The sequence below is a fragment of the Ixodes scapularis genome, unplaced genomic scaffold (assembly GCF_016920785.2).
Source record: "Ixodes scapularis isolate PalLabHiFi unplaced genomic scaffold, ASM1692078v2 PGA_scaffold4__175_contigs__length_147842914, whole genome shotgun sequence".
Taxonomy (NCBI): domain Eukaryota; kingdom Metazoa; phylum Arthropoda; class Arachnida; order Ixodida; family Ixodidae; genus Ixodes; species Ixodes scapularis.
In genome coordinates this window covers 29,403,873-29,416,056 of record NW_024609879.1, presented here as the reverse complement: position 1 = coordinate 29,416,056, position 12,184 = coordinate 29,403,873, and positions in this window count along the sequence as shown.

Sequence of the window (12,184 nt, the reverse complement as noted above, 5' to 3'; positions counted from 1 at the left end):
CTCTCTTGCTTCAGTTCGTGTGAAGCTTTATGATTTACGGTGCTTTAGTCTGACAAAGTAAAAGTTATTTTAATTGGTTTTCAGTGCTTATAACTATCGAAAAGTGTGCGTAAATTGCATTCGCACCGCAGTTTATAAGACATATCTTTTGTGAGCTGCTTTTTTTCCGATTTCAACAGTGTCCCTTGACGCGCATATCAACTGGGGTTTGTAGGCCTGTGAACCGGGTAACTCCGGGTGACGTAGTTGAGCTCAATTATAGTTGAGATGTCAACAGTGCTTGGCTATATGTCAGGCAAGAGCGTTAGTCCAACTAGGGTATTATAGTATCGGCACTTCTGTAGCATTACATTCGGTATTTGCAAGCTCATGTAATATTGGTTTGCCCTATTGCGAGCTGTTTAAACAATTGTGGTGGAAAAGTATTTTTTTTTAATTTCAGACAAAACTTCAGATAACTGACAACCATGATTTTAAGCCGCAACATACGCAAATGTCGTTACTTTGAAGTGTAGGTTGTTAAGTGGCTCTAAACAAAACAGCCTAGAAACTCCAGCTTACCTTTCGAAAGATACCAAGCTGGATAATTTTGTTCTTTGATATGGACTATATACTAATCCGCTGTGCAGTACTTTCTACATGCTTTTGTGGAAGAAATCGCCAAGTAAAAAATAACCTTCGAACGATTGCTAGATTTCGGGAATTAAAAAAGGAATTTTTTGCACAAATGTTTAGCAGGTACTCTCTTTTGAGAGACATGTTAACCATGTATTTCGAAATAGCGACACTTGACGATGAATTTATTCGATCAATACGATAACAAATAAAATGGGACTCTATGTTACAAAATATTGCTTCAACGGACAAAATTTTGGGCAAGCACTGACCGTTGATGGTTGAACATATTTTAACACAGAGCCCCGAGATTAGGGAAAAAACGAAGAACTTTGCCTGATCTGTTGTCCTTCGGGTTTTCCGAAGCCTCGGGGTTGTGTCTTAAAATAGTGATTCGCAGGAAGGCGCTGCATACGGTTTAAATTAAAGTGCCTAGATAACAGCCATGCCTACAACCGTATTTAAGGCATGTATTAAGTTGGATAGTTTGAGTTCATCTGACAACTCTACTCGATACATCGCAGCGCGTTTGCGCATGCATGCAATGCCGCAATATGTGTCAAAATATTTTATGGGGGTTTTCATCTGAATGCAGACCGGGTTTTTGGGTCGATAAATTAAATTTTACAAAAAATGTCTAATTTTGGGTTTATTTTCGATATGAAAGAGAACTCAAACGGCAACCTTGGCGGATTTTGTTGTTCTGTTTTTCAGTTAATTTATCATTAAAACGGCCCAGCCAGAGTTGACGTATCAACCACTTGTCGGGGATCGCACGTTTGAACGCTCGCTATTTGGTCACTTCTCAAGTAATTGCACAAGGACTCCTCTATATAATTATGAAAATACATTTCAATATGTTTAATAAATAAACAAAAACATGTATCTTAAAACAACAAAAAGAAATATCTAACAATTTTCTGTTGCTGATTGTCGCGAAAGTGTTTCAAATGCTTGTGCGAGACGAATTTAAGATATTTTAATAACCTTCAAATTATCAGAAAGCCAGAGTTTAGCTATTTTGCTTTCCTATAGGTTTGATATTATATGTGCAATTTAAATGTGTAATATGTATGCTTTATACTTCATCAATAACTAGGTATGATCGTAATCTATCACGAAATATACAGAAAATATAAAAAATGTTGTGCACATAATTGGAAATAAAGCTCAAATTTTGATATATGTTGTTGGGAAACGGCAAGAACGGTGTCAGATTGCACGACTTCTAAGTTATAACATCACTTTGACAATACACAGAAAGAAAGATACTTCGGATGAAGTGCCGAGGCAAGCATTTTCTGTAATACAAAGCCGCTACCAAAGTTACTTAAACATTCACAGAAATTGAACTCAAACAGATTACTTTGTTTGTTGCGCAAATACAATCATCTGGTCGCCATTTAAAAAAAGACAACTTTTTGCTAGAATTTTAACAGCCGAGGTGCATGGTTTGTTACTTGTGGAATATACAGTTAAAAAAAGGTTTCGTCGCTCGTTGGTGTAGACTAACTCTTTAAGCGCCTTAAAAACCGTTGTTCCCCTGCATTTAGCCACAAAACTTTTGGTTGCTAAGCTGCAAAATAAGATAATTTCAGTTGTCAAAAATCAGGTACGAAATTATTATCTGCTGGGTGCCAAGTCGTGTTGTCATCTCAGGCAACGAAAAGGCAAATCAGGCTGCTCGCTCTTCTGTCACACACTTTGCGGAAACAAAAGGAATCATAAAAAAAAAAAAAGATTGTTGCAAACGGAGAAACGTTCCATAATGCAGAAATGGCAAGATGAGTAGGATTCCGAAGTGAACAGCAAGTTGTCATACGGTTAAGCATTTACTGGAAGAATGGGAGAGTGACCTGCATCGCGAACGTTTCTGCAAAGTGGCTCTCGGCCGTCTAAGCATTGACAGGGCCATCTGATCATACATCATATTTCACTTCAATAAATGTGTATGGCCAGGAACGCCGCAACCATTTTTCGCAGCTGTACATGGAGCATACCCATTAGACGTCATGATTTTCATTGGCGGCGAACCTCTTACTCCCCACCCTTGTGTTTTTATTTCCTCGAAGCAATCGGCCTTCTGCACCAATAGTGATTATATTTTAGCTCCATGATGTGCGGACATGAGTTCATACATTTTATACTCAAACAGGTCTCATGTTAATCGTTTTATTCTATCATCTTTTAAGATAGGTATTTTTCTCCTTAAGCTTTGTCGGGGATATTTCACGCGCACTTTGATAAATAGACCCATGTTGTTGTAGAAAAAAAATTATCTCCACATCCCCGTCTAAAAGCATGCTTTTCGTGTAAGGCTTGTCAAATTATAAGGCGCTGGAAAAAAACAGCCATCTGTGTAAAGTCCTTACTTCGAACTCTGCTAGCCGAACTTCAATAGCCTCGTAATGAGCAGCTGCAGACTGTCGCCGCGAAGCGGTGTGAACGCAGGGGGATGAGGGAGGGGGAGGGGGGGGGGGGGGGTAACACGCTCCCCAATGATACAATGCCGTCTGAAAAGGTCATTCGGCGTTCGTTGCTATAGTGACGGCGATGAAATCCGACGGCTCTTTCGCTGCAGAAGAACACTGCGGCACAGCGATACGAGGTGCGTTCTGGTTCGCTTCCCGCATGCTTTTCAACGGGCGGAACGCGAACAAAAAGAGTTTGAAATAAGGACATAACGCAGAAGGCTGCTTTTCTCCAGCGCCTCATAATTTGACGAGCCTTACTCGAAAACCGTGTTTATTTCTTAGCAATCCCGAGCCTTGTTGTTTTATTCTTAACGTGGGTCTAAAGTATCGAACTGCCCAGTTTATGTACCTGGTGCACTATAGCCTTGATCTCGTTTGCGGCTCGAAAATTCAATTCAAGCCAATCTCACCTCGAAACACATCGATGTCGAGTGTTAGGCTTAGCGTCTGAGGCGGAAAGTTTGAAACGCAGCACCTGTGCAACCTAAGCGAGCAAACGAGCCGGGAATCTTTGTTAGCGAACCAGATTAGCGGCTACTTGGTATATAAAATCTGGAACAAATTAATGCATATACCGTTCGGTCCCAACACATCGATGGCCAGGCCTTCCACCCGCGCGTAGAGTAAAAGTTTTTACACCTTTAAGGGTGTAAAAAGGGTGTTGCAGCAATTTACACCGGCGGCCACACCCTTTTAACACAACAAAATCTAAGAATACACCCTCCTAATTTTACCGAAAGAGGTGCTGTTTTTTGTTACACCGTACATTTAGTGAAGGGTGTGAGGGGGGTGTAGAAGGAGGGTGCTAAATAAATATTAATTAATGGTTTTGGAAAGCTTATATATGGCTCTGTCCATAATGTACAGGTGAGATTTCTGCTTGAAAAGCAACAGTTGTTAGCAGTCTAGTTTTTTTTTTTATAATGGCAGTTTTAATTCATGCAAAAAGCTGATAATAAAGTGCTTATTTTGCATAAAATTTTTATGTTTGAAAACAAAATTTTATATATGAGTTCACATTTAATTTTCTTTCAAATCACTCCATGCTCGGAAATTGGAAACTAGGGTGAAATAAGAAGACTAGCATTTTTTACAAATATTTATTGTTGGAAGTGTACAGTAAGAAAATCAGTTAGTTTTGAGTTTATATCTGACAACATGAAATAAAAATATAGTAAAGAGGTTTGACAAATATTCATTAAATGCTGCTAGCACCTGTCGCATGACCATGTCAACCTGGGTAAAATATTCATTTGAGAATATGATGACATGCACAAAAACTCACACACACAAAGAGGCAAAACCCATAATGAACCAGTCCGAGACATCCCATACAAAAAATGGTCTATGGTCGTCTATGAGAAAATTCAACGGCAGGCTATCGCCCCCTGTAGCTTTGCATGGTCGGCCTCAGGAACGTGTAAATACAGCTACAGCCAGCTATGGAAAAGTTGAGGGCCCTGTGTTTAAAGACTGGAAACCAATCAACTTTCTTTCCCCGCCTATACAACGTTCTATGATCCCGAGTCTAAAGACTGGGAACCAATACATCTTCTTTACCCACCTATTGAAAATCCCAAATCCCTGAGTCTAAAGACTCAGGGCTATGTTTCAATAACTACAACAATAATAATAAAATAATAATAATAATAATAATCAATAAGTTAGTGTTTAACAGTGTCCAGGGACATCCAGTTGGTCTTCTTGCTGGCTCAGTGCAATAGAACGCACAAAGAGACGCTTGCGCGCTCGCAGTGACACACATACACGCGTGCACGCACCTACACACGCACGCACACACGCAAACGCACGCCCGCGCGCAGACGCACACGTATGCACGCAACGCACAAGCAGAGACGCTCACGCGCATGCACGCGGACGCATCCACACACGCGCGCACAAAGACACGCACGCGCATGCACGCACACACACAGAAACGAATGCGACGAAGGAAACATTGCTTGAGTTAGTTTCGGTTTCGGTTGACACAAAAAAGAAACAACATAAAGTTTAAATAAAACCTAAGATTTACTAACTTTTTGTAATGTCTTACATTATTATTGTAGTGGATAAGGATGGCTAGTTGGGCTAGTGGGTTTTGCATCATGGTGTAATACACCAAAACAACAGGGACAAAAACGAAGGAAGAACTAGGCAGGACGCGGCGTAACTTTCAACTGAATTGTTTATTTGGATGACAGAATTTAAAAAAAAAATGAAATATAAAAGCAGGCGCGCTTGGCAGAACACCAAGGATATGGTCTAAAAACACATTCCCTCAAATGCCAGCGTCATTGGTTTTTCAAATAGTATTTTAGTGGCATTCTTATTGTTACTAACATAATAATAATTTGCTTAGTATTGTTCTAAAAAACAAAAATAAATAAAAAGGAAAAGAGATTGTTGAAGACTGCGGAAAACCATCGCTATTGCAATCAGTTTCCGTTAGGCTGCCGAACCTAGAGTACTATATAGCTCCTTCGGAGCAGAGTACCGCAGAGCCGTATATTGGGAGAGTTGGGCCATTGGGAGGCGCAAGGGCCGCCGCCAGTGCCAATTATTCCCCAAGCGGTTATAGCTTGAACTTTAAGTAAGCCATTTGCACCAATCAGCAAACCGTTACGTCACAACATTGAAAACGACATTGAAGGCGTGTAAGTGAAGCGTTCAGTCTGGGTTCAGTCGGTGTAGCCGGTAGCGGTCGGTGACACAACCGGCGACAGAGCAACGGTGGTCGCCGATTGAGTGCGGCGTGACTGAGGCTACGAAGAAACTGATAAAAACGTTCCCATAATCGAGACGGTAGTCTCTCTTCCGTGGAAATTAGACTTCCTTTTTTGTCAATAACAGGTGAGTGAGCGCCAACCTAATCGAAGAGAGAAGGCATCGGGATTTCCGCTGACACCTAACGGCTCTGTGCAGCGCCTTGCTTACTAGCTGCATGTACCAGGGCCCGTTTGCTCGAACAGCTAACCGCGGCTAAAGTTAGCCGCAGTACCTAGGAGAGGGATTTTTTAGTCACGTGACTGGCTCGGTAGGGATTAGGGGGGGCTACGCATTGCCCCGTCGCGTCGTTCGACAAAATGGCTGCGGCGTACGCGGTTTCCGCGGTCGCGATCGCATTGGTGTTTGTCTTCAGAGCGATGATTTAGGTTCTGTGTTCTAAGTTAAGAGTGTACAAGTATCCTACGTGCGCCTTAAAGAAACTGACATTTCGAGGGGACTGCTACTGAAGTCGACGGCAGCAGCCCGTCGACAAACAGTGGCTCAGAGTCACCGATTTGTAGAAGTACAGTAGCCCGGAGTCGCCGACTGTCGAAGCTTCGCATCGGCTTCATTGAAGCACGGCAAGAATCATGCATCGCAGCTCCGAAATGTGGGATGCGTTCCAAGGAACACGATAGCCGAGTACGACAAGCGTTTTACGGTGAGCACCAAAACATTTCGCGATAGGGTTGTGATGAGGCCAGCCTCATACTCACGTTATGTTGAGCGCTGTGAAACTAACTTCAAGCAGGAGCAGGATCAGAATACGTTTATTGAAAGCAAGCATTACGGAGAGTTGCCTTTTGAGTAGCGATTGCGGTTTATCGAAAGTAGTCACGCCGGGAAAAGTTCTGTTCAGGGTGTCCATTTTGCACAAAATCCTCGTATTCTGCTTACAGTGCGACTGCAGCTGCAGCATCAACCGTTCTGCAGATAAACGGCGGACAGAGGCTCAACGGTCCAATGGATCTTAGCAGTGATGAGTAGCAGAACTTTCTCTGGGTTTAGTGAAATGGTACGTTGTCCATAAAATACTAGTGACCTGCCGATCGTTCAATTCACTCGCCCTCCAAGAAAGCCGGTACATGCAGTTTTTCCGAATCAACTCCGTTGTGCCGTCTGCGAAAGTTGTAGAACCGAGAAATAAACAATACTGAAGTTGTTGGAAATGCACTTGTTTGTTATTTCGCGTTGCTTCTGAAAAAATATTTTACGGTTAGCAGGAATAATGTTGCGATTGTGTAGATAAACAAACCAAGGTAGCAGACGATCATGCTCCTTCTGCAAACGACAATGAACCGAGCGACTACCTCAAAGGGGACCGCGCCGCTGCGTCAAAGGAATTGGACCCTAGATGAAAAATTGGAATTGGTCCGGGAAGTTGAGGCTCGAAAATACCAAATCCTGGGAAAATTCGGCCCTACCGTGACTACTAAAACCAAAAGACGCGCCTGGGACCAAGTCGCTAATTCCATGACCCGCCGCCACCAAATTCCGCGTTCAGTGAAACAACTTCAAGAAGCATGGAGAAAATTACTTAAAAAGTGCCGAATTTTGTACAGATTGTACAAAGAACACGACCAACGGACAGGTAAGTTCCAATATTTGCGCTACCAAAACAGAAAAAAGGGCGATATTTGTAAAATCTTTATTGGAAACTTCGGGTGCACTGTACAAATTTATTAGAGAGAGATATATTAGACCCTCAAATTGTGAAGTTTTTTTTTTTTCTGCGTTCTTTTTCTTTCTAAAACCGTTCAGCATTTTTGCACACCTAATTCGTGTCTCGCATAAAATAAATATGTTTTATTAGGGTTTATATCGGATAAAACAAGACACGTTTGTGAGGTTTCCAATACCTTCGAAGAATATGCGAGTTAACCGGATATACTTAAGAAAAAGGATCCCGTTAGCGTCAAGTGGAAGAAACGGGGTGAGGGTTGTGGTTGCGAAGGAAAGAAGGGACCTCGCGGATTGTTAAGTGGGGTTCTCATTCAAGCGGAAGGGCAGCTCGAATGCTTTTTTATATGTTCTCATATAGATTAAACCTATTATGTGGTTCTTTTGGGGTGTCTACTAGTATTTACCAGAAAATACAAACACTAGTTTTGATTCAGACCGCGAAATTTTCAGTCTACGTTGGAAAGATACTCTTCGTCGTTCGGAAGTGAGTTGCGTGAGCCGACTGTCGCCTAAAGAATGAGTATGCTCGACTAAATGCGACCATACTTCTACGGTATTCAATAAAATTGAGTTCTCAAATTACTTTTAATTGATTACGTTTTGGAACATTTTTGGAATCAATTCAATTTCTTTATTAGTAGGCTATCAACAGTTTAATCTGATTGCTTTTTAATGTACAAAATTACTAGTGACCGTTACCATTTTATGCTGTCATTTTATGACGCCCATGTTTTCTGCAAGGTCTTTACTAAGAAACCCTGTGAGGAAGTCTCCTACAGAAGGATGGTTCACCAAAAGTGGTGGATTTGAGAAGATGAGTAGTTTGTAATTCTGTGGCTTCCAATAAGTTTAATCAATTTTTAAGCAGTAGGAAAGACCAGGTTTCAAACCGAGGAAAGAATGTTGTAAAAAATCTAAAGTCATAAAAAAATAAGGGTCACTATTTTAAATAACACTCAATTACTTTTTTTTTTCTTATGTAGTTAAAATAATCTAAGGGAATACATTTTGATCAAAAGAAATTATAATTTTAATAGATTACTTTGTGGAGGAACGTGCACCCGACTGAATACGACTTGCTGCCGACAGCCGTCTGGAGGCAATCTACGCTGAACTAAGTCTACTTTGCCATTGAAAGAGTGCCTGCGGACTAAATACGCCGGGCTGGGTTTGACTTACGAACGAATGCCGACTGCAGACTAAGTACGCCGACCCAAGTATGACTCATCGTCGACGACCTCCTGCGTACTAAGTAGGCTGAGGTTATCACTCGCAGCCGACAGACACGTGCTACTCCCGACGATCGTCAGCGGAAGTCGTACTTAATCCAGCTGCCGGTGCCTTCTTTCACCTGCTCCTTGTCGCACTGAGCAAAGGCGTCGGCTTGCGTATCGCATGGTACGGGGTTGGATTTCCACTGAGCCCCCCTGAAATATTGGAGGTTGCGACTAATTATGCTTGGTTATGTAGTAATTACCTCTATAGGCTGTCACAAAAGAAAATTTGCATGGTCTTTTTTACCGCAAAAATAAACTAGGCATTGCCGGACGCTCATCTCCGCCCAAAGGTAGCGCTAGAGGTCACAACCAGATGCCGAAGTTTCAGCTCGATCCGATAACTTAATCTAAAGTTGTAAGTGATTTTCTGAACATTTCAAAGGGAAAAACCCCACACGCCCTGAGCGCGTGTGGGGCTTTTAACTCTTAAACACCACGCAAAACACCGAGCTGAACGATCACGGAACACACTCGTCAGAGCAAGTCATAAAACATTCTTACTCTGCTGAACCGAGCAACCCAAATGACGTTCCTATGGATTCTAGTGCTGCAGACCTTCTTCCTTCATCACTTTCACAAGGCAGTGAAGCGTCATTGACACCCGGCCAAGGCACACCTCGTGGTACCGACGACGACATGGAAGAGTCTGCAACAGCTCAAAGATCTGAGCACGACCGCTACACACTGGTAACATCGAGAAAGCGTCCCAAACCAAGCGAGTCACCGCCTAAGGCTCCACAAGTAGGACCAACTGTTATATTTGTACCAACGAACCACACAGATTCCCTCACCAAACCTAGCATCATGAGAGTTTCCTCCGAGCTGGAAAACCACTGCTCATAAAGCATCCAGATGATACGCCCAAACAACCGACTGAACTTGATCGCTGTAGACACCAGGAACGCACAGGCTTCGCTTCTAAAACTAACATCCCTGTGGGGAGTGACTGTGAAGTCATACGAGCCCGGACCCCGCGATGGAGCCGTCGGCGTCATCAAGGGTGTTGGCGACGACGTTGATGATGCTCTTTTAAAAGGTGGGCTAACCTCAGAGAAACCTGCGGTCCACGCCAGAAGACTAGGCAAATCTCATGTAGTCAGGATCCATTTTAATGGTCCAAAAATGCCCAAGTACGTGCTGCTCTCACGGGTCAGGTACCAAGTTTGGGATTTCGAAGAGCGCCCCTTGCAATGCGCCAACTGTGGCCGTTTTGGCCACAAGACTGTGGTCTGTACGAAGAATCAGATGTGCAGTCGATGTGGAGGCAGCCAGAGTCGAGCGAGCTGCGACGCTTCTCCCCTGTGTGTTAACTGCGGCAGTGAACATGATGCCCTTGCAGCTTCCTGTCCCAAACAAGTTGAACAAAGAGAACTTGCCAAGAACAAAAGAAGACTTCACAACAACGATCAGAGCGGCCACAAATACACCCCTGAAGTGGGGCCACCTCTAGAGCTTTTAAGGCCCCTACAACCACCTAAACAAGCCAGCAAGGAAACTGCCATCCAGCACCCTGCTGCTCAAGCAGTGACACCCAATCTTGAGTCCCGCAAGGAAAAGGGGCCTCCACAGTGTAGCTATAGAGACGCTCTAAAAATGTGCAGGACAAGAAACATCCGCCTACCCCCCTTGTAGCACCCCAACTGCTGCAATGCAATCAAATACACAAGAACATACTAAGGTAAACAAAGACTGAACAACAGATGAGCCCTCTACTGATAACGCTAAACTTGAAACAGGGTCATTTTGTAGGACAGCAATTAATGTCGTAATTGATTATGTTCGCCGCTTACCTAATGACAGCCAATCAGAGTGAGCGAAAGTTTTACTTAAACTGGTCGACTTCGCACTTCCGTACATCTACACCTTGGTAATGTAGACCCATTTGAAGTTATTCTAAATGCAGCGACTATTTTCTAGTGGAATGCTAATGAACTTAAATCAAGGCTTGGAGATCTAAGACAGTTCACGTGGAAACACCAATTTCCTTTAATTACAATATCAGAGTCCGGAATTCCAGACAAAAATGCCATAAAGCTTTCAGGGTATACCTTCGTTACCTCACAAAGGTCAAATGGGGTAAGCAGAGTTTTAATAGGCGTAAGAAGAGATTTAAGTTACATAGAACAAGAAGTGGCACCTCATGACCATAGGTCGGCATTTTAAGCTGTCCTCACTCAAACTCACGATCACCATTTTTTCCTCACTCAGGACTCACGCCCACTCACGATCACGATTTATTCAAAATAGGGTCATCACCAGGACTCACCCTCACGGTTCAACACAAAACCAAAACTCACTCACCGTCATCATTACGGTCGTCATGCTCACAGACCATCACGGTCATCACGCTCACAGGTCATCACGAATCATCAGACGTACAGGTCATCAGACTCACAGGTCCTCACACTCCCAGGTCCTCACGGTCCTCACACTCACAGGTTTTTACCGTCATCGCACTCACAGGTCCTGACACTCGCAGCTCTTCACGGTCCTCACACTCACAGGCCCTCACGGTCCTCACACTCACAGGTCATCACGGTCCTCGCACTCACAGGTCCTCACACACACAGCTCCTCACGGTCTTCACAATCGCAGGTCCTCACGGTCCTCACATTCACACAGGTCCTCACGGTTTTCACGCTCACAGGTCATCACGGTCCTCGCACTCAAAGGTCCTCACACTCACAGCTCCTCACGGTCTTCTCACTCGCAGGTCCTCACGGTCCTCACACTCACACAGGTCCTCGCGGTTTTCACGCTCACAGGTCATCACGGTCCTGCCACTCACAGGTCCTCACGGTCCTCGGACTCACAGGTCTTTACTGTCGTCGCACTCACAGGTCCTCACACTCGCAGCTCGTCACGGTCCTCACACTCACAGGCCCTCATGGTCTTCTCACTCGCAGGTCCTCACGGTCCTCACACTCACACAGGTCCTCACGGTTTTACGCTCACAGGTCATCACGGTCCTCGCACTCACAGGTCCTCACGGTCCTCACACTCACAGGTCTTTACTGTCATCGCACTCACAGGTCCTCACACTCGCAGCTCTTCACGGTCCTCACACTCACAGGCGCTCACGGTCCTCACACTCACAGGTCATCACGGTCCTCGCACTCACAGGTCCTCACACACACAGCTCCTCACGGTCTTCACACTCGCAGGTCCTCACGGTCCTCACATTCACACAGGTCCTCACGGTTTTCATGCTCACAGGTCATCACGGTCCTCGCACTCACAGGTCCTCACACTCACAGCTCCTCACGGTCTTCTCACTCGCAGGTCCTCACGGTCCTCACACTCAGAGAGGTCCTCGCGGTTTTCACGCTCACAGGTCATCACGGTCCTCGCACTCACAGGTCCTCACGG